Source organism: Echinops telfairi, unplaced genomic scaffold, assembly GCF_000313985.2.
Source record: "Echinops telfairi isolate 266 unplaced genomic scaffold, ASM31398v2 ScPeMD7_17;HRSCAF=63, whole genome shotgun sequence".
Lineage (NCBI taxonomy): Eukaryota > Metazoa > Chordata > Mammalia > Afrosoricida > Tenrecidae > Echinops > Echinops telfairi.
The window spans coordinates 2783893-2806989 of NW_022103914.1; the positions used below are offsets into that span (position 1 = coordinate 2783893).

Genomic DNA, 23097 nt, shown 5'->3' on the forward strand with positions numbered 1-23097 from the left:
CCCCTGTGGAAGGGTTGTTCGACCCCCAAAGGGGTTGTGACCCACAGGTTGAGAGCCGCTGGTCTAAAGGGACAGCTAACCCAATTGGCATAGTTTACAAGGACAATGGTCCCTCCTGTGGGGTGAGTGATTACTGGGGCCTTCAAAGGTAGTGAAACCCACAAGGGGACACTTCTATACCCTGCCCTCTCCTGATCACCATCAGTCCGTTTCAAGCTAGTGAGTGCACATTTAAGGTGCAACTCTTGGTGTCTCTCTGTCCGAAGCAGAGTGAAGAGAATTCAAGATGACTGAAGAAAATCCAAGACATCTAGAAGCAAATAGTCCAAAGGGCCAATGGACCATGAGAATCTTGGCCTCCCCTGCGCTCAGGCCAGAATAACAAGATGGTGGCTGGCTACCACTCCCAACTAGTCTGAAAGGGATCACAGTAGCAGGTCCTGGAGAGACATATCGAACAAAACTCAGAATCATAGAAAAGACCAGGCATACGAGTATGGTAGAGACCCGTGAGGCTCTCAGGTTTGTGACCCTTTGTGATCCTTCACGCCTGGAACATAACTCACCTCAGAGGTCCAACTTTCAGCCAACCGTCAGACACCAGGGAGGTATGCACTCTGGAGCACAATCAGCCACACTTGATTCAAAGAGCAGCTTTGCTCAGGGGTAAAGCTCAGAAAGCAGAACGACATGGGAAAGGAGGGGGGTAGAAGCGGTACACTGTGGGAGGAGACGGGGAGAGTGCTATTGTGTCGCAGGCATTGCAATCGATGTCAAGAAACAAAACATGCGTGGGTCATTGAACTGAAAGCCTTTTGTTCCATAAACTTTGATGTACAAATGCGCTTTACACAATTGATGTGTGTATGGATTGTGATAACAGTTGTATGAGCCCCTAACAAAATGTTTAAAATAAATAAATAAGTAAAACAGTCTGGTACTGGTAAAAAAAAACAACCAAAAAACTTTGACTCAAACCACAGCAAACACTTAGAAAACAAACAACCACAACAATGACCCTTGTTCCTGAAGCGCCTTGTGAATTGTAGCTGTTTCTGCCTGCTGTTAAGCTGCTCTGGGAAGCCCGTGGCTGGGAGTCGGAAGACTTCTGCTTGGTCTCCAGTGACCACGCTTGCTTAAGGGTATTCACCAGGGACCTGTGAAACAGGCATCTGAATCCCTGCTCGCCCTTACCTCACAGGGCAGAGTGAACCTAGAGTTCAGTACACGTTGTTAAAATATCAAAAGTACCATCCAAGTACTGAGACTTACTTACTATTGTACTTGAACCAGGGGAACTTGGTTGCAGCTACTGACTTGAATCCTACAAGGTACTGCTGTCAAAGAGCATGCTGTGACAGCCAGCAGTTGGGCAGCATTTTATGAAAAATAAATCACTGTGATACTCCACCTGGGGCTGTCCATGGCAGGGGTGGCATCAGGAGACGGAGGCACCTGCGGGCGACTCCTCTGTAGGGAAATGTAACAGTGGGAGCAGCGTTCTGTAGGTGATTATAGAAGGCCGGTAGGGTTTGGCTGGCACAGTGGCCACATCCAGTGTTAGAGGAAGGTTTGTTTGCAGGTGAAGCCCTTAGACCATTGTGGCCAGGTGGACAAGGCTCCGCTAGACAGCCTAGGTTTGCTTCTGGCTTTTCGGTCAACTGGCTAGGTAATGTGAGGTGATTGATCCCTTGTTTCCCTGGGCCTCGGTTTTCCATCTGAAAAATAGGAGACTGCATAATCTCCCAGGTGCCTCGCAGCTGTAACTTCCGATGTGTCTTCCTCACGTGGCCAATTCATTCTTGATTATGTCTGTCTATTCATGGCCAATTTCAAATTCCGAGTTGGCTTTCAAATTCAGAATTGGCTTCATCTCTCTATCGAGCCGTTTCTTACCACTCAGAGTCTTCAGGGAATACTCGTTCATTTTTGAACCAATCAATCATCATCATAAAAGCAACTCTACTGCCAAGCATCATGGATAGTCGCGAAACTGTCCGTGATTGGGGGTTATCGATTCCCCATCATTTTGATGACCCAGTATGTCTTTCTACCATTAGTGGTCAAGACCAGAGCTGCCTGATCACACGGTCACCTCCTGTCCCCTGCAGCCTCCTTCGGCCCGTCAGGAGTCCCAGCCTGAACCTTCCGTGAGGAGGGATGCCATGTGTTGAGCACGCGTGGGTCTGAGCCATGCTCGCGTGAGGGCTGTGGGAGGATTCACACTGGGGCTCTGGCCTCCAGTCCGTGCGAGACCTGGGGAGAGAGGAGATACCCATGAACAGAGAGCAGCCAGCACCAGGTGGGAGGACTGGCTGGGGTTTCTTCCATGGTCCAAGCATGATAGACTGAATGAAAATTCAAAGCCAAGAAGAAAACATCTTATTTCTTCCCGCCTGGGCTGAAGCCTGATTTTGCACATGGCAGGACAAGGAAGGGGAGGGATGAGCGGGCCGGGAGAGAATGACTGTGAAATGCCTGCAAAGGAATCAGGCCCGAGGAGGGAAGCCGAGGGGCATATTAATTTTCCCTGTTCCTCCATGGCCGTCTGCTGGATTTTGTAGCAGGCCTAGGTACTGAATTCTTCTTGGGGAGTTCTGTGAGCCCAGTGTCGTTGGGACTAGAGTAGGCCTCGGCCTCCGTGGACATGGTTCTCCTTATGACAGCCCCCGTCGCTGGAGAATTCTTCTGATTCTTGCATCTAGAATGCTCTCCCCCCAAAGTCAAACCCTCCCTCCTCTGTGTCTCGTCTTCCAGTCTTTTCTTGGGTGTGGGGGTTTTGGTGCTGAGGCACCTGGTAGGAGTCACTGGCTACTCACCCCACATGAGGCGATGGTTGTCAGCTCTCCTTGACCAGTTGCCTACTCGTGGTGACCCCAAGCAAGGTGGACCTGCCCTGCCCAGTCTGGCACCATCCCTGTAATCACTGGGCTTTTGGAATCACGGGCCGTTTGGGGGGAAGAAGCCTGCTGGCCTTGTTTTCCTTTCATCCTCTGGAAGCTCTACTGACATCTGCTTAGCTGCACACCCCCAACCCCCCAGGCCCATCACCATTGAGCCAAATCCCAGTCATAGCAAGCCCCAGCAGATCACGGGTTTCTGAGGGAGGGAGTCTTTACAGGAGCAGAGAAGCCCGTCTTTTCCTGCAGGACAGCTGGTGGGTGGGAATGGTCAACCTTGCACCTAGTTAGCAGTCCAGCGCACACCTGGCAGTGCCACCAAGGTGTAGCATCAAAGAAACCCTCAAACCTCAACTGACAGACCAGTGGTGGCTGAGGAGAAGGAGCCCCTGTCAGGAGTCAAAACTGGCTTTCCCACCAAAGGTATGAATTCTACCACCGAAACTCCACACTGCCGTCAAATGAGGAGACGCGCCTTTCAAAGCAAGCTCCCCGAGGAGAACTAATTCCACAGCGGGACCTATGTACAAACGGTTTGATCTGCATTCTGGGAACCGTTTTCAAATCTGGCAGTGCAGGGCTTTTTGTTTTGTTTTAAACTGCCCTGAATGACAACCAAACGTTGATCTCTGAATGTTAATTTGATTTTTGGAACCAACCCAGCTTCATCTGATGCCCAGTCTGAAGAAGAGGAACCAGACCTGCCCAAGCTGAGCGATAATGTTTTTAGAGGGGAAAAAAGGAATGACATAATTTGCTTGTTTTTTTAATGTTCAAATGACAGTGAGGTCTGTTCTCAGACGAAGCTAAAAATGGCTTTAGCAGCTGTTGGGATAAGCAGAGAGCCCAGGGGGCTGCTGTGAAGGACAGCCCTCACTTTCTGTTCATTTCTGGAGGCCACGGACGGTCCCAAGCACCTGGTATGTGCCTGTTTATGGATCTATGCCTGGGCCTTATAAGGGAGAGGAAATGGTGAATTTGGGGCTCTTTCCAAGTCCCCTTAGTTTCTTGGGGAAGGGAATAAAATGTAATGCCAGGTCCTGTGGCAGTTGGTGAGCCAGGTCAGCCTTGAGCCACGGGCACAAATATTGGAGAGGCAGGCAGGAATAGGACGGAGCTTTCCTAGGTAGGCAGTCCCTGGGTGGTGCAGACAGTTAACCCGCTCAGCTGCTGGCAAAAACTTTGGAGGGGTTTTTCATGCATCCAGAGGCTCTGCAGAAGAAAGACCTGGCGGTCTATTTCTGAAGGGTCAGCCTGGCAAGGCTGTGGAGCACAGTCCTGTGATGCACACGGGTTGGCCACGAGTCAGTCACTGAGATGGCGACTGGTTTGGTTCCTGAGGTAACTCAAGTGGCCTTTCGTGAAGTTGTTTTAAAGAGCGATTCTTTCACAGAATTGGGGGATGCCAGAGTTCAGCCTCTGCGTTGTACGTTGCCCAGTGGGGACCAAGATGTTCACAGATATGCATCTCCCCAGAGAGCTTGTTAAAATGCTGGTGACCTGGCTCTGAAGTGCACTTTGTGCTCCACCACCAATCCAGGAGACACTTGTCATGATGACAGGGCTTAGTGATGTCTGAACCATCCTGGGTGAGTAGGCAAAGGTGGGCAGGTGGCCCGCCAGACAGGTTTGGACATCAGGAGGGGACATTTCAGATGTGTTAACCATGAGGAGGAAGAAAGCAATGTTGGCATACGTGGGGCAGGCTGGGGCTTCTATCTGGAGAGATGCACGCAGCCCCCTTAAGATGGGAGCCACCTGTGTTCACTGATGATGGGGACACAGAACCAACTCCTGACCCATATTGCTGCCGTACCCACCTACCAGGTACACACCCTGTTCCACACACTGTGGGGCCACACCAAACATGTTAGGGCAGAATGCTGTAGTGTGGAGCCACATGATCAGAGCAGATGGTGGCTTGTCAAGAGTAGAGAACTGCTTGTAGTGGTTGGGGAGGGCTTTGGGAAGGGGGAGTCAGCCAGCCCCAGCAGGGGTGGCTCACGGGGCTATGCAGAAGCATGGAGGTGGGCCTCCCACTGAACGACTGGTACAGTCTAAGTGCAGTGGAAGGAGCGGTACAGAGGTAGGTGAAATGGAGACATAAATGTAGGATACCTTGTCTTCTTCCCTCGCTCCTTCCACAGGTGAGAGCTGGGATCTCCGGGAGGACAGGTAGGGACTACTCTCCAGTGGCTACTGCCACCCTCTTCTTTTTTTTTTTTTCCAGTTGTGGCTCGGATGAACGTTTGTAAGATATATTAATTTTCCATTCAGTAATTTACACATTCTTTGTTTGAGTGACATTAGTTGTTAGTCCCCTCCATCTGTCTGCTACTTCTTAACAGTTCACAGGCAACGTCTCACTTTGCTTGACCATTTCTGAGGGTATTGGAGGTCAGTAGAGGCCAGGAAAGGCACCCCTTTTGAAGGCTGAGACATTGTGATCTAGAGACCGAAGAGAAACACACGGCCCTGTGGGTGTGGGTTGGAGGCAGGGGAATGGGGGATAGAGCCTCAGGGCCATGGTGAGTGCAATACTGCTGAAGGCGGAAGTGAAGGGCACAGCTTCCTTGCCTAACAATGGGACGCCATGCTTGATCCTCGGGGACTTTTGTGTAGTTTGAGTCTGGGTGAGAAGTATGGAGACAAGGGAAGTCAGGAGAACCTAAGCCTTGTAGATTGCCCACTGGTCCCTGCAAGGCTAGTATCTTAGAGCCTGGCCTGGGAACGATGCCTTTTCCGGCATGTTTGTGATCAATGACCTCCTTCTACAGTTTATGCCACATGGAGTTATGCCACCCTCCCTGTTCCCCACCTCATCTCTGAGCTCACAGAGCTGAGCATTTAGACCTGCAGAATCCCATAGAACAGCAATTAGCCACTCTTCGGAGGGACCCAGTTTTTCCCATCCTCCCCGTCAAAACCATTCACAGCTCTCCTAACTTTGAAGTCAGCCAGATCTGACTGAAGCAGCGGGCGGGAGGGTGTCTGTGCTCCCTACTCTACCTCTGCCGTCGCCCACCAGTACTTACACCAAAGGGGAGTGCTCCGTTGCTTGGCAACCTTCTTACGTGTTTCTTGGTGCTCAGCCTATCTGACAAATCTCCATGTTTCACACTCAACGGGCAGAGACGGAAGGACAGATCAAAGGGCAAGCCTTCGTGATGAGTGTCAGGGCTGCAGACGAAAAGGGTGATTGCATCAGCATGTCAGAAAGCTGTGGAGAACACAGACGGTTCACTTATATTCTTCTCTCTCCCCATCCTTTCTTGTCTCTTCCCCTCTCCCCCTTCCATGAAGTTCCTAGGGACCTTTTGATTCTCCTGTCACCAAGATGCCCTGGCTGTCCACCTTAGGAGCCAAGTTTGCTGCTGGGTGCTGAAGAGGACAGTGGAAGAAGAGTCAAGGACCAGATGCGTGACTCTTAGGCATGACTCTGGTCCTTGGAGAGCTTCCAGCTTGTTAGAGGGGCGGGCCTCTGGGCACCTGGTCCTCACCTCTGTGGGCCTTTGGCCAGGGAGCCCAAAGTTGTAGCATGGTACTCTCTGAGACTGTTCATCTGTGTGTGGGGGTGGGGTGGGGTGGGGGTTGATGCATATATCGCTGATGTGGGATATAGAAAAAGTCAGTGGTTAAGATCATGCCCACCGGAGGGCCTGCTTCAGGAAGACCTGTGGAAGCTGGCTTTGTAGCAGAGACGATGAGCTCTCCTCTCAGGTGTCCAGCCACGGGCCCTGGGTCCCTTCTCTTTGACATTTTATGGTGAGATGATCTGTCTGTAAGAGCACATCCTCGGACACACAAGATCAAAGCAGAGGCAACAAGAGGACTTTGTTTCTCTGAACAGGTGCTCGTGGTCAAGGTTAGGATGTGGGTGTTAGCCAAGAGAAGCTTTCTCAGAAACAGAACTAAGCACTGAGCTTTTGATCACTTCCCTGTGGCCTGATCCTCTTGAGTCACGTTTGGCCAGCATGTTAATTCATTAGCTGCCTTTATTCCCCTGCAGTTTATGATGTACTCGCAATCCACTAGGCCCTGTGCTGTTAGTGATCCTGCTGAAACACTCCTTGCATTTTGGTTGTGAGCTGCTGGGCAGTGGTCTCTCTGCCAAATTAGAGACCAAGGGTGGGGATGAGTCCTAGGGCTCAGTGAGGGGGCATACAACCTGGAAAGAGACTTACATGGATAATTCAGGGCCACTGGGATTCCCTCAGGCAAGGCATTGGTGTGAAGGAGTCAAAGGCTTGGAGCCAGGCAGATCCCTGGGGTTTGGATGTTGGGAGATCCTGGGTCTTGCTGGAAAGGGCTCTTTCGGGAGGGTGATGGGGGCCACAGAAAAGTGCAGTTGCTGCATCATTGGGAAATTCTCCCTGACGTCTGACCTTGGTCTCTCCTGGGGCACCTTGTCCTCTTTGATACCCTCTGGAAGCGTCAGGCTTCCACATCGTCACCCTTAAGGTCCCACATTGTCATAAGATAATCGGTACCTTCAGGGTCTGGTTAATCTCTCTGTAGTCCGTCTCACTGGTGGTCAAGACTGATCTGCAGTGAAGCTAGGAAATGAACTCTTCTAGAACCCTTCACCCCTCTGACTTACTTACTGACTCACTTGGACAGCCTTCCTGAGCAGGGCCAGTGATTCCAGCTCCGAAAACCCCTAATTTCTCTCCCAAAGCACCTAAACCCTTGTCCCTGTCCCCTAGCTGGTGTGCACACTCTTGTTCCTTATGATTGGCAGGAGCTTAATGGGTTATTCCTCATGGTAGGATTTGTCACTTAAAAGAGACATCGAAGCTAAAAGAGATAAATTTCTAACAGTAGACTTTAACTGCCAACAATAAGTAAATCGAGGTGATATTTTGGGGTCTCGACTATTTCCAAAAAGAGGAATTATAGCCCCTCTTTTCCATGCTCTATACTCGTCAGACTTCACCCCGAGGATGGAGTTCAGTTCCAGGTATCCCAAACCCAGGTTTATGGGAAATATGATGAACAAATGGTCGTTAGCCCAGAGGGTACAGCTAGCCCCATTGGGCAGACTCTGAATCCATGATGCTGCACATCATGGATTCACTGCACAGTGATGGGGACACCAGCATCTAACCAGCACCATCTGTGTGCCCTGAACGCTGCTAGGCATGTCACCACTCGCAGCATTTTCTCTGCAGAGAGGTCAGATAAGTGTGCCCATGCTTACAGGTAGAACAGCTGCAATTCTCACTCAGGCCTTTCTGACTCCAAAGTCCTTTTTTCCCCTCCCTTCGTCTTTATGTTAAGATGCGGAGTGTGGTTCCCCATGAGGCCCTCTTGTTGGAACAGGCTGGGTGACCCCTCAGCAGAGCACAGATCGGATTCCTGCTTGGAGAGGGAAGCGGACTCCACTCTTTTAGACCTGACCCATAGAAGCCTCGCTGGCTGTTGATAGGAATAATTAAGAGCTGGCTCTGGGGTTTTGTTTCCATTCTCCATGTGATTCCTCTTCCTCTTACTGGGACACACAGGCGCCCAACCCCACAAACACAGCAGCTGCCCTGCCTTGGGCGGGGGGTGGGGGGGTGTCTAAGGCACACAGGAGGGCTCATCTCACCGTGGGGGACGGTGACCCTGAGAGGCCCCGCTGTTGCCTCAAGCTTTCTTTTCCTGAGTCTGTGATTCAGGGTGATTGTATTCAGATATTCTGAGGACCCTTCCACAGCACCTCTTTCTGGAAGGGATCAACCTCCTTACTACCAGCCCCCAAGGTTTGTGGTTCTTTGTTTTAATCAGTTTATTGGGGGCTCATACAACTCTTATCATAATCCATCCATCCATCCATCCTTTCATCCATCCATCCATCCATCCATCCATCCATCCATCCATCCATCCATTGTGTCAAGCACATTTGTACATTTGTTGCCATAGCCCCCAAGGTTTTATTTAGTTATTTAGCTAGACTTCCCTGGCTGGGAATACCATCATTCTGGTGGTTTGAAGTTTCAAGTTCACTACTTTAATTCCGCCCTTACTTGGCTTTTCAGTCCCCGGGACTTGTCTGTTCATCCTTGGCAATACCCAGGGCGAGAGCCTTCCTTTCCAACCTTAGGCCTAGTGGCTTTCTTTTCTGGAAAGCTGTTTCCCCTTGCTCAAAAAGAGTCTGGTTTTTCCTCCATAGCATTCTGATTAAGGTTCAGACTTCCCTCATCACCCAAGGCTCTCTAGCCTTGCCCAATCCAAGGGACTTTTCTAGTCTATTTCCGAGCTGCTCTCCCTTTTAAGGAATGTAGTTTTCCATGGAGGAGCTCTGGTGGCCTAGTGGTTACTCATTGTTCTCCTAATCGCAAGGTCCACAGTTTGAAACCACCAGTCACTCTTAAGGAAGAACAGTGGGCTCTCTACTCTTGTAAAGAAGTACAGTCTCAGACACTCATTGGGGCAGTTTCTACCTGTCCTATAGGATGGCTGTGAGCTTTTCTTTTTTCTTTTGGTTTTCCATAGAGCATGTTTTCTGCTTTCTCTCCTATGACTGATATGTTTCCTGTCCCGAATACTCTTACCTCTCCCCCACCTCTCCCTCCCTGCCCTCTCTCCCACCCCAGCCCCACCTCCAGGGATCACCTCCAGGATTAGCTGCCATTGTCTATGATTTATTTTTGTACTCTTGCTTTGCCACTTTTTATAGCATTCATTAATTGTTCATTTTCATGTTTAATCTCCCTGGCTGCAAATTAATTCAGGGTGAGGGCTTCTTCTCCATAGGACCTACTGTGGTGCAGGGTGTCAGCAAATCCTGGATCCCCTCCTGTGAGCCACAGCCCCTCCCTGCCCCCGGGAGTCTTCCCTGGCTACTGCATACCCTTATCTCTATCCTCACCTGACCCATCTGAGAGAAGCCTGACACATCCAGTGGGAAGTGCACAGGCTTGGAGCCAGTTTGAATCCCAGGCTTGCTACCTACTAGCCTTGTGGCTTTGAATAAGTCACTGCACCTCCCCGAGGCTTGGTTTTGTTTTGTTTTGTTTTTTTTAATTTCCAGCTGTAACAAATAGGGGAAATATTCCTGACTCCTAGTTAAAGGTGTGAAATACAAGCTCCAGTTGCCGCTGAGTCGGTTCTCCATGTTTGCCAGAGTAAAACTGTACTCCCCGGGTTTTATAAGGATTGGTTTTTCCCGGCAGGAGATGACACGTTTTGCTTTTGAGGCTCCACTGTGTGGACTTGAACCACTAACATGTCGGTGAGCAACCAAGCACATGAACTGTTCACACACCTGGGGTCTCCAAGGGTGCATCAGAATTGCTCAATAACCATTGTGTCCCCACCCCGGAATCTCCCCATGCCATCCTTCCCAAGCATTCCTTTGATCTCAGTGCTGTGCCTGCTGAAACCCCGCAGCTCTTACAATGCCAAGACTGGAAGGGCGTTTACGTCTCTCATTTGAGGGATCAGAAATCGGAGGCCCGGAGATGCCTCGGGCTTCATGTTGTTGGTGAGGGGCAGAGTCGGGGCTAGCGCTTCACTTCTGAGTCCCAGGCAGGTGTCTGCCAGCGTGCAGCTGTTCCCCACACCCCCAGGCAGCACGTGCACTCCCCCAGCCCTGGGGACTGTCTCCGCCCCACGGCCTCCTGCGCAGGGCAGAATGAACATGGAGGGCATGCTTAATGAATACTTGTTGATCTGCTGTTTCTATGCCTCTTATTCCCTTGGCAGACTGTTGTGTTCCTCCAGGCAGGAGACGTGCCAGCCTCTGGGCTCCACTCTCTCCCCTTGTTTGGTGTGCAGGGTAGATCTGCTTGTGATAAAGGAAGGGTAATTTCAGCCCCAAGAATGAGGGATTTTGTGCTTGGGTAGGCGGTCCTCTCCGTGGCTCTCTGGGCTGCCCCACCACATCCTGACGAACTCTGCTGGGTGTGATTCTGTGGCGTGTCCATTTGTGAGCGACTTCATCCGGGAGAGGCCCGCATGTAGCCTTGGTGCTCTCGGCATGCCGCTTCGCCTCCCCCTCATCCTCGCCCCCAACCCTTCTTGTCCCCATCTCCGCCCCCCACCTACTCTGCACAACACCGCTCTCTGCCTAAGAATAAATCATCATGGTTGCATAGCAACAACTGGGTTTCCTTTACTCTGCCTTCTCCTCCTCCTCCTCCCACAAAAGTGCCTCAGATCTAAATTTGAGATAGTGGGTCAGGAGATGCCGTCGGCCCACCAATGCCACTGAACCCCAGCATCCTCCTGCCCTCTCCCCACAGCAACAAGCTGGATGGGAAGAGAAACCCATGGCCACGTTTTGGCTCACTTTGCTCTCCCTAGCACCTTGCCCAGCAGCCAGCTCACGGCAGGTGTTCTAAGAGAAGAGAAGAGAAGAGCTGTGGTGAAGATGGCGCAGGACCGGCAGTGCTTCACTCGCTGGGCACGGGGTCACTATGGGTCGGAACCAACCTGATGGCACCTGACAACAACAACAACAACATCAGGTGCTCAAGAAATATCCCCTGGATGATGGATGAATGAGTCATTTTCTCGGAAGGCTTGTGCAAATGGGAAATGCTATTTCAGGCTCTGAGATGGTCCATGTCCAGCTCTTCTGGCTGGATACTCCCCCACTCCCACCCGTTTCCTCTGCCTCTTGAAAGGCCAGGGGAATAGTATCGGCACATGTTTCTTCATGCCTCACTGGCTGGTGGGTGCTCACTGCTCCCCCCGCCCCTCCTGGAAGCTGGCACCTCAGTCCTTCCACCAGATCACAGCCTCTCCTGAGGGGAGAAACCCAATCCAATGGGGCTTCGTGGTCCCTCCTTGGGAAGACAGCCATCTAATGGGCTGGGGAAAGATGACCTGTTTTAGCCACAGGGGTGTTGGGCCTGCTTTCAGAGGAAGAAGGACATTGGTAAGCTGAGACCTCGCAGTGTAGTAGGTTTGAATCCTGGCTCTGCTACTGGGCGAGTCTAGGTGGGTCATAGAATATAAGAGGAGGACCATGCAAGAAGTTAGCAGTGTGCCAGACACCAGGGGTGTCCAAACAGTGTGTTTTCCTTTTCCCTTTCCGTGGGGAGTTAGAAATGTGCCAGGAAATGCAGCCATGGGGTAGGGGTTGGGGTGGGGGAGAACAGCTCTACACAGGCAGGTAGCAAAGGGGAGATGCACAGAGCATCTGTGTTTTGGGGTCAGAGGGAGGAGACTCCCTGGGCCTATAATATTTCCTTTTTCTTTTTTTTTTTTTGCTAAAATGAAAAAACCAGTGTCATATTTTGTAACTGACTTGCCAACTACCTGGTGCTTGTCCCCCCTGCCACACACACACATACACACCATATCCATCCATCCAAAATTGATTCCAAACCCTGGTGGCATAGTGTTACATGTTGGGCTGAAAATTTCAATGTCCAAAGTTCCAGATCACCAGCTGCTCTCGGGCGGAAGATGGGGCTTTCTACTCCTGTAAACAGTTAAAGCCTCAGATACCTGCCCCCCCAACCACCCCTGCCCCATCCTATAGGGTTCCTGTGAGTCGGTATTAGCTCAACAGCATTGAATTTTTGGAAGCCTCAAGGAAGAGTGGGCAGTCCAGGGTCCAAAGGCAGAATGACTAGTTCAGCTGCTTCTGGGGTCATGGAATTAAACCTTGGAAGAGGAGGCTAGGGAGGGGCTGTTTTCAGCTGAGAATAGCTTCCATAGCAGCCAAGAGAACAGCCAGAGTCAGAGCTGGGGCAGCCCAGGCACGCATTCCTGGTAAAGCACCCAAGGCTCTGCTGAGCCATTCTCCACCCTTCCACCTCTGTCCTGCCACTGGAGCCTGCCCACAGTGGGCATCCAGAGTCTGGCCTCCCATTCCAGCCTGCCAGCCACTTCCTTCTTCTCATCCCTGCTCCTTCTTGCTCCGCCCCTCCTCTCTTGCCCTTCTTCACCCTCACAGGATCAGCCTCTACTTGCTAGACTGCACAAACCCAGCGCTTGCCCTACACTTTGATCTGGGCCTCTGTCCTCTGGAAGTCTGTCGTCTGACACCACAGCCTGGGACCTTGGACGACCAGAAAAACAACAGACAAGCAGATACCCAGTACACCAGGAATAGAGGAGCCAAAGCGTGCCCATCCTGTATGAGTGGGCTTGGTGGGATTTGTGGGTGTATGCGTGAGGTAGCCCTGGGATCCCTGTTTCAAAAGGGTGAGGAGAGCTAAGTCAGTGCCTTCCTTGAAGGCTGGTGCCACAGAGAGAAGGAAGCCCCTCTGTCCATCAGAGGATTCCAGGAGGCCGCTGCCCGCCTCAGAAGAAGATGCAGAGCAGCTGCAGGCAAGGCCCGAGGAGACAGGAGGCCCTTTGTGTTTGCCTCAGACGCTCTTCGTCTGTGGAGCAAATGATGGACCAGGATTGACTGAGCCTTTCATTCAGCAGATGCCTGCCTGAACTGCTCAGTACCGAGTTGGATGCTCTCAGTCCATGCTTTTTGCCCCTTCTTGAATTCACCTAGGGAATTTAAAAACACCAGTGCTTGGGCCTCATCCCAGACCAGCTTTAAAAAAAAAATCTTAGATTGGAATGTAGACAGTGTTGTAGTTTTTGAAAACCCCACAGCCGCCTCCATTATCTGCAAGCCTTGGTTCTGAATGACCCCTGAGATGCCTCCCGGTCCAGTTTTTCCCTTTGAAGTAATTATAAATTCAAGAAATGTGCCCACAAGTCCTAGGCATTTTATAAAAGTATTTATCTATAATAAAATTAGTAAAACAAATCAAAACAAAAAACCCGAAAAGCCCAAACCAATCCTTCCCCACAGATTGTCTGAGAGCCGTGGGAATCTGAGAGGTGCTAGCAAGCTGAAGGGGTACCACAATGCACCCCACTGCCGGCAACTCGTGCCCAACGCAAAGCGGCCCTAGACAGCGTTTCTGAGACCATCAGTCTTTAGGGAGCAGATGGCCTCAACTTTCTGCTGGTTGCAATCGCCAACCTTTTGGTGAGCCACTCAGTACTTAACTCTCAGTGCCACTAGGGCCCCTTGAAGGTTAGCAAAGGGCAGATGTTCTATCCACTGCCGAGAATGGAATTAGATGGTTCTCTGGAAACCTCAGACTTGATACCTTGCATGAAGTTCTCAGACCATGGACATTTCTGCGCGGTTGGAACTAAATCCAGAATAGAGATCATTCCATGCGCTCCTCTCCCTATCACATGTACGGGATCACAGAGCCTGAAGAGGAAACAGACTCTTCACTTTGAAGTCAGTGTTTTGGACTGCAGAACCTGGCTATTCATGACACCCCCTTTCCACCCAAGCAGCCCCTCCAGGTGGCAGGGTTGTCTGTCCATTCAGATGTTCCAGATCGGAATGAGGAAAACGGCAAGCACCCCCTCTCCTCCCACCCTGCAGATTCAGATCACATTGTGGAGTGTGGGGCAGCCTGACAGGAAGGTGTCCTATCTCCTGGGAGGAAGCAAGGGGATCCTTTACCTGGAAGTCCCTGCTCTCTTATCTCTTCTGGGCCCATTTCCAGAGGTACTTGTATTTGGGTCGGTAGACTCACCTGATTTTGGTTCTTTAGTAAGACTGTGAGCTGCTCTGTCACTGGCTGTTGCCAGTGGCATCTCATCCATTCATTTTATAGTGATGTTTTGTTTTGAAATGATTATAGATTCATGGAAAATTGCAAAGAAATGTGCAGGGTGGTCCCTTGTACCTCCACTCAGCTTCCTCAGTGGTAACATCTTGCGTAATTGTAGTTCAATATCAAAACCTGGGAGCTGACCTTGTTCAGTTCATTTACCAGTTCAGATACTCTCAAGTCAGTGGCCACTCAAGGTGAGGCATGCATGTCGGAGTAGAGCTGTTCTCTGTAGGGTTTTCAGTGGCTGATTCTCATAGGCGGATGGCCAGACCTTTCTTCCAAGGTGCCTCTGGGTGGACATGAACCTTGACCTTTTGATTAGCATCTGAGTGCTTAACTAGTTGTACCACTCAGGGACTCCCACAATCTGCTTGTCCACCCAGATTTGCTTTTATATGCTGGGTTTGTTTCTGGGTGCCATGCCCAGGAGAAACATCAAAAAACTATGATGTATCTGGAAGAGAGAGAGGCAGAAAGCAGGTGGTATGGAATCCAGGTCCCCCAGGTGACGTTCCTTAGGACTCCCTGTGCGTAGATGTCTTGTGCTGTTTACCTCTTCTGTCTCAGTCCTTCAGGCAGTAAGTGGCCCTCAGTAAGATGCTTTTTTTTGAATGTTTTATTCAGAACAGAAAACAAGTGGAAACATAAGGACTGCTTTCTGTATACCTGGGCCTCCAGAGTGGATGAGGGGGTGAGATTTACTAGGGCAGATTTACTAGGAGTAATGAAAGCCTAAAACCCAAGTCACTGCCACCAAGTCTATTTCAACTCATCGCAGCCCCGTAAGACAAGATAGATCTGCTCCTGTGGGCTCCCAAGATTACAGGAGTAGAAAGTCATTTCTTTCTCCACGGAGTGGCTGGTGGTTTCAAACTGCTGACTATAGGGTTAGCAATCCAACGAGTGACCCAGTGTGCCACCAGGAGCAGTGAGAGGAAAGATAGAAAAGATGCGGGGCATGTCCCAGCTGAATTTATGGAAGGCCTTGGCCAAGAATGGAAAGAATACAGCTGGTAAGGAATTGACTTCCAACACTGAACATGTTTTGTTGGTACCTGACCATCAGGGATACAGTGGGAATGATTCCTGTATCACTTTGAGGGTGGAGCCCTGGTGGAGTAGTGGCTACATGTTGGGCTGCAATCTGCAAGGTCAGTAGTTTGAAACCAGCTGCTGGGGAGAAAGACAGGGCTTTCTAGTCCTGTCAAGAATCAACATTGACTCCATAGCAGTGATTGGGTGAGGTGGCATAGTGGTTATGAGGTGGGCTGCTAACTTCAAAGTCAGCGGTTCAAAGCCACCAGCGGCTCCACAGGAGAAAGATGAGGCTTTCTCTTCCTGTAATCTTGGGAACTCATTGGGGCAGTTTTCCTTGCCTTATAGGGTTGCGATAAGTCAGAATTGACTGCATGGCTGTGAGTTTGTTTTGTTTTTGTTTTTGATAGTCGGTTAGGTGAATGGAAGTCTTTCCCACTTTATGGTTTCTGAGGTTTTAAGAACTTTCAGCCCTCGGCAGAAACAGGACAATCCACTCATGGGTAGAGGGTATGCATGGTTTTGAGATTATAACAAAACATCTTCATAGAATACCTGAGATTTTAAAAAGACAGCATCATTTGCCAGAAACAAAAACCCTTCTCTCAGCTTCTCTATATAATTGCCCTGAGGGAAACCAACTCATTGCTGCTGCGTAGATCCCCAGACTGTAATAGACACATATTCTCACATTTCGATTCCAAGGAGCAGCTGGTGGATTTGAACTGATGACGTTTCAGTTAGCAGCCAGGCGCTTACCCCCTGGACCACCAGGGCGGCTTGCTTTTCTAGCTGTGGAGTTGGCCCCGGGGAGCGGCATCAGGAGTTAGAGTGGAAATCAGGTTCTCTATCTGGCAGCCCTTGGCAGCATCAGTCCTAGAGAAAACGGTGAGAGCTGGATTCTGCCCACAGGTGACATGTTTTTGTCAGCTTAATCACTTAACTGAAATTAAGGAGAAGATGATTGCAGTTTCTATTCCAAGAAATGAAGTAGGCACTGAGAAAATCAGATTACTTCCAGGTGAGAAAGGGGGGGGAAACAGGTCAAGGCTCTTAAACTAGGCCATCTGATAAGGTTATTATATATTCCTAATTTATATGTGATTATCCTGTAAGGGGTGGATTTAAATTATTTATGTTTTTAGTTCATTCTAGCTGGCAAAGAAGACTGGAGCTCTTCATGTCCTTTGTATGTTACATATGTGTATGTTGAACTTCTTGTAGCGCGGGTGAAAGTTTAGAGTAATTTATGTCCCATTCAACAGTGTATACACGTTTTGTTTCTTAGCATCGGTTACCATCCCCTCAATGTAGCAGCGCTCTTTTCACTTCCTCCTCGAGTCTACTGTTCTCATTCCCCCTCCTTTCCTACCTTCTGGGCTTGGTTTGGGCACACATGCCGCCCTCTGGTCTTGCATCGTGAAAGTGCTCATGCCTCTTGGTGTCATTAGTTACTTTATACACCTGTCGATTGTTCGGCTAAGAGTTGACTCGGGTTAGTTTCAGTTCACGAAGTTTGTTGTTGTTGTTTTAGTGTGTGTGTGTAAATTTTAAAAAACTTTTTAGTGAGCATTGGATGCAGGTTTATAGAGTAGATCATCAGTTTCCATTCAACACTTCATACACATTTTGTTTCCTCGCATTCATTACAATTTCTCAGTGTGCCATCATCTATCCTATGGTTTCCTGTTCCCATGCCTCCTCTTTCCCTAACCTTCTGGGCTTGGTCCTTGGGTAAATGCTGCCCTTTGGATCTCAAATGGTTGATTAGTCAAAGGAGTGTGCACCTCCCCTCCCGAGTGCTACCCTTTCCCTTGTAGACTTGGTTGTTATCTGCTTGAACATTGAGGTAGATTGCAAGTCTGGCTAGACCAGAGGATGTACACTGGTCCCGATAGGAACTGGAAACACAGGGAATCCAGGGCGGATGATCCCTTCTGGACCAGTGGTGTGAGTGGCTATACTGGGAGGGTAGAGGGAGGGTGGGTTAGAAAGGGGGAACCGATTGCTAGGATTTACATGTGACCTCCTCCCTGGCGGATAAACAACAGAAAAGTGGGTGAAGGGAGACATCGGACAGGGCAAGATATGTCAAAATAATAATTTATAAATTATCAAGGTTTGATGGGGGGGGGGAGCGGGGAGTGAGGGGGTAAAAAATGAGCTAATGCCAGGGGCTTAAGTGGAGAGCAAATGTTTTGAGAATGATGAGGGCAATGAATGTACAAATGTGCTTTATACAATGGATGTATGTATGGATTGTGATAAGAGTTGTATGAGCCCCTAATAAAAGGATTTAAAAAAAAAGAAAATTGAGGTAGAGGGATAAGTTGGGTCTTAGACCTGAGGAGTGACTAAGGGCCTTACTCTCAGGGGTTCACCAGTCTCTATCTGGCCTGGAGCCTTTTACGATTCTGAGCTTTGTCCCACCTTTTCCTCCCGCTCTTTCCAAGACCTTCTAACGTGATCCCTTTCAAAGTATGCCGTACATTTTTAAAAGCTCACAAAGAGAGAACTCATCTTTCATTTTTTAAATGAGGGGAACGGAAAAGGGAAGCCTTGATGCGTCATGGGATATGATCTGGGCTGCTAACCACCAGGCCAGTAGTTCAAAACCACCAGACATTCTGAGGGAGAAAGAGGAGGCTTTGTATTCTCATAAAGATGTACTGCTCCAGAAATCCACGCTACATTTCTCTGATTGCTGTGAATCAGAATTGCCTTGATGGCCATGGGAATTCCGAGAGGGTTATTATGAGTTATAAGGACTCAGTGGCAGTGGGTTTGGTTCTGATAGGAAAGTGTTGTCATTGCTGTTTTTGTGGCCAAGAAAACGGCCCAGTGCAGATCAATAACTTGCCCCCTAGCACACTCACTCACTGACATTGAGTTGATTCCAACTCAGAGCGACCCGACAGGGCAGGGTAGAGCTGCTCCTGTGGGTCTCTGAGACGGACTCTTTACGGGAGTAGAAAGCCTGCCACGCACAACGAATGAGAAATAGAGGTGGGATTTAGATCCAGGTCTGTTGCCTTCCCACGTCAGTAGCTTTATGCCATTTAGCCTTGGCAACATGCCATCTCCGGCAGAATCTAAACCTACTGTGCTTATGAATAGGTTGAGAACAAGTGTCCTATATATCGGGGTCCCTTGGCGGCTTAAGTAGTTCCTATGCTCAGCTGTTAACGGAAAGGGCAGCGGTTCAAATCCAGTGGTGCCTGGGGAGAAAGGCCCACAGATCTACTTTAGAAAAATCAGTCTCCGGAACACAGTTCTTCTCTGACACACACGTGGTCAGCCAGGAGTCAGAATCTCTAGATGACTGTGTGAGTGTGTGTGTGAATTTTACACACATACATTTTACCCCGGGTGTGTCAGTTCACTCTGTAGAAAATGTGCCCAGCTGGCGGGTGTTTCCTCAATGGCTGGTGACCCGTCTGTCGTGGAGTTGGACGGTCGAGTCAAACCGCTGTTACACTGAGCGGCCCATTGCTCCCCACCTTGGCTGTTGCCCACGCTTTTATCCTCGTTCTTCTCCCAATGTCTCTGTGACTCCAGATACCGAGAGCAGATGCAGCCCTTGCGCTTTGTCAGTTTCCAGCTTCCTGCTGCCCAGTGTCCAATAACCCTAGCCTAATCCCTGCCCCCCACCCCAAGTTTAGGATTGTATCTTCATTCTATGTATGCACGTTCCAGTTCTGTGGAGACACAACCAATACTCTCCCCCTGGATGGGTTAGTGCCCTGTTCCCCCGTGCCATCAACTCAGTTGTATTTTCATTCTCATAAACAGGGTTGGAGAGACGCTAGGGGATTGCATGGACCAGGGATCTGAGCACTGCCCTGAGCATGCTCTGACCTTGCTGTGCGCAGAACGGACAAGCCACATGGCTTTGAGTCCCTTGACTGCCTGAGCCTCACTTCTTTCATCAGCAAATAACAGGCTGGTAATAAACTTCCCTCTTTTCTTTTTAGGGTTAGGATGAGACACAGAGCAGAGAACATTAGTACCTAGACCACTTTGTAATGCCTAAAGCATTATACAGTTGTAAGTCCAGTGGATGAAGGAGAATGATCCCATCCCCCGAAAAGATTTCCACCCACTGGGGAGAGTGCCAGCGTGCACATCGGGGTAGGAAACCATCAGCTCTCTCTGGCCAGTCTGGCTCTGTTTCACTCGAGGCCCGCTGGCTCTCCCGGCCCCCTCTTTTTCTTGAGTCAGATGGCTGTGTTTCTTGGCTTGGCTTACTGAGATAATTGCTCCCAATCTTCCCTTTGCAGCAAGCAAAAGATGTCAAACCTCAGCTACAGCCCCTGCCTGCAGCCTTCCAAGGATTCTGGTTTGGTGGACATGCACTGCCTCAGCTTAATTTGGTTGCTAGCTATGTAAACAATAGGGTTGTTAATCTTCATTAGAGGGGGGAAAATTGTAATTTTAAAAACCTATATATTAACATGGGAGAAGAAAACTTAACCATTCAGACCAATGTTTGATGTCCTAAAAGCTTCTAAAGAGGACTAAAAAGCCTCTAATGAACATTTTTTGACCAAGTAAGCGTGGGTGCTTCACATTCTTTGCAAAAGTGAGCATATATTCTAAGTAAATTTAAAAATGTATGGAAGAGGAAATTTTCGTACTACAGCAGAATACTCCAAACAGTTAGAAGCTGTACATTTTTCTGTTTTTCAATAGGTTTGGTTTGTAAGGCAGGCCTTTACTGTTTTCTTCCCCACACAGACTATGTTCCCTAAATTTATTTCGTTTCTGTGTTTCACTGTAAACTTAAAACATCCATGAAGTATAACATACGCATGGAAAAGTATGCACATCAGAGTGTAGAGCTCAGTGGATTTCAGCTCACTGAGAAGATCTGCATTGCCCAGTGCACAGCCTGGAAACAGGGTATTAGCGGCAGCCTCGAGCACCCATCTCCTGAGATCCCTAAGGAACAGCCATTCCCTAATGAATGAAAGCCATTCATTAGCCCATTTCTTTCAAGGGTAAACCATCCTGGATCCATCAATTAGTTTGCCTGTTTTGAAACTTTACCTAAATGGAAAATCAAAGTGTGTATTATTTTGGTAGAAAAAACTGTTTTTTAAAGTTTATGTTATTTTGAGACTGTCACTTTTAGTCCAACGTTTCGTTTGTGTGATTAATCTGTGCTGCCCATAGTTATTCGATGTCATCCTCACTGCAATCGCCTGCTGTATAAATATGCCATAATTCATTTGTCATTTTACTGCCTAAGTAGTTGAGTGGTTTCATTGGGTGCTAGTTATGAAGAAAGCGGCTTTGAAATACTCTTGTATATGTCTACGGGTGAGTGATATATTTACCCAATTGTATGGGGTACATACCCAAGAGAAATTACTGAACTTCAAGGAGTAAGGGTTTTTAGCTTTAACCAAACCATATTCCCAGCCTGCTACCACAGTTTACACCACCACCTGCAAGTAGCTGCTCTACGTCTTTTCTAGAACTTTGTATTCTTTGTCTTTTCTATCTTAGTCATTCTTGTGGGTCTGTAGTAATGTCACATTGTAGTTTTAATTTGTATTTCTTAGATGACTGATGAAGTTAAGAACCGTTTTATATGTTCATTGGCCATTTGGAAACACTGCTTCATTTTAAAAAAATCATTTTATTAGGGGCACATACAACCCTTATCACACTCCATAAATCCATCAATTGTGTAAAGCACATTTGTACATTCATTGCCCTCATCATTCTCAAAACGTTTGCTCCCCACATAAGCCCCTGGCATCAGCTCATTTTCCCCCCTCCCTCCTTGCTCCCCCTTCCTCATGAACCCTTGATAATTTATAAATCATTATTTTGTCATATCTTGCGCTGTATGACATCTCCCTTCACCTACTTTTCTGTTGTCCATCCCCCAGGGAGGAGGCTTTATGTAGATCCTTGTAATCGGTTCCCCTTTTTCCAACCCACCCTCCCTCCACCCTCCTGGTATTGCCACTCTCAGCACTGGTCCTGAAGGGATCACCTGCCTGGGATTCCCTGTGTTTCCAGTTCCTATCTGTACCAGTGTACATCCTCTGGTCTAGCCAGACTTGCACGGTAGAATTGGGATCACGATAGTGGGGGGAGGAAGCATTTAGGAACTAGAGGAAAGTTGGGATGTCCTGCTTCGTGAAGCGCATCTTGAAGGGTTTTGCTCATCTTTGCTGTTACGTTGTCTGTCTTTACACTAATGAGCTGTAGGACTTCTTTACTCTGGGCATGAGTCTTTTGTCAAATATGTTTGGTTTGAATATCTTCTTCTAGTCCGTGGTTTGCTTGTTCATATTATCTCTGCTATATTTTGATGAACATGTTATTAAATTTAATACAGTCCAGTATATCATTTTTTTCCACTTATATTTAATGATATTTTGTGTCTTGTTGGAGAAACCATTGTCTTCCCTGTCTTTTAGGAACCCTCTGATTTATCCCACACATTTTTATTAGTGATTCATCTTGAAATGTCCTGTGAGTTTAGTAGAGGAAAGATTCTTTTTAGTTTATATTTTCTTGTTTCCCCATCCGGTTGATGTGGAACCGTTTGTTGAGAAGACCATCCTTTCCCGTAGGACTGGAGTGCTATCTTTGTCATAAGTCCAATGGCCATATATGAATGGATCTGTTTCCCGGCATTACCATATGGAGGTGCCATCAGATAATTGGTACTACCTTTACTTGGGCTGAGCTTTCAGGGCGCCATTGGAGTTGGTATTGACTGGATGACAGTGCATTTTTGAGTTTACGTGGATTGTACTGCCTGGGCCTTGGTCACTAAGAGAGGTTAGGGCAGGAGCAGATATGCAGAAAATTTTCTGATAGAAAATCTGTTGGCTCACAGACCGTATGAGAGGGCTTCAAAAAGTTCACGGAAATATTCAATACCTTTCTGTCCCATTTTCCATGGACTTTTTGAAGCTCCACGCATATTTATGTAGATTTCCCCAAATAAAATAACTTTAATAATATCAGTGTGTATTGGTTAACTGTTCTCTCTACTGAAAGATGCAATAAGAAATAGAATTTAAAAGAAAGCAATACCTGGTTTCAAGTTGAATACATTTTCTCATAAGATTCAACTGAAAATGATTATCGCTCCAATGTTCTCATAATAAAAGAACAATGTCTTTGACAACATGTGTGACTCGTGCCTATTTTATCACATCGGCCTGTTTTGAGTGCTTAGAAATTAAACACACAGACCTTTTAATTGTTTGTCTTGTGTTAATTAGCCTATAGAGAGCTTTTTGTGTGTATCCAACTACTTCCAGCAACCTGAAAGATTTCAGGTTTCTTAAGATCATAAGACAGGTTGTGGCATGCTGCTGAGGTAGAATTTCCTCAGGTGGATGAGAACCCCTGTTTTGTTTTTTCATTTTTTTGAATCATTTTATTAGGGGCTCATACAACTCTTAGCACAATCCATACACACATCAATTGTGTAAAGCGCATTTGTACAGTCATTGCCCTCATCATTCTCAAAACATTTGCTCTCCACGTAAACCCCTGGCATTAGGTCCTCACTTTTCCCCTCCCTCCCCGCTCCCCCATCCCTCGTG

The 23097-nt window shown here is 48.4% G+C and overlaps 1 protein-coding gene across 12 annotated transcripts in view; it reads left to right on the forward strand.

The window, feature by feature from the left end:
* Positions 1–23097, forward strand: part of KALRN (kalirin RhoGEF kinase) — a 653766-nt gene that overhangs the window by 42626 nt on the left and 588043 nt on the right. The window lies entirely within an intron of this gene.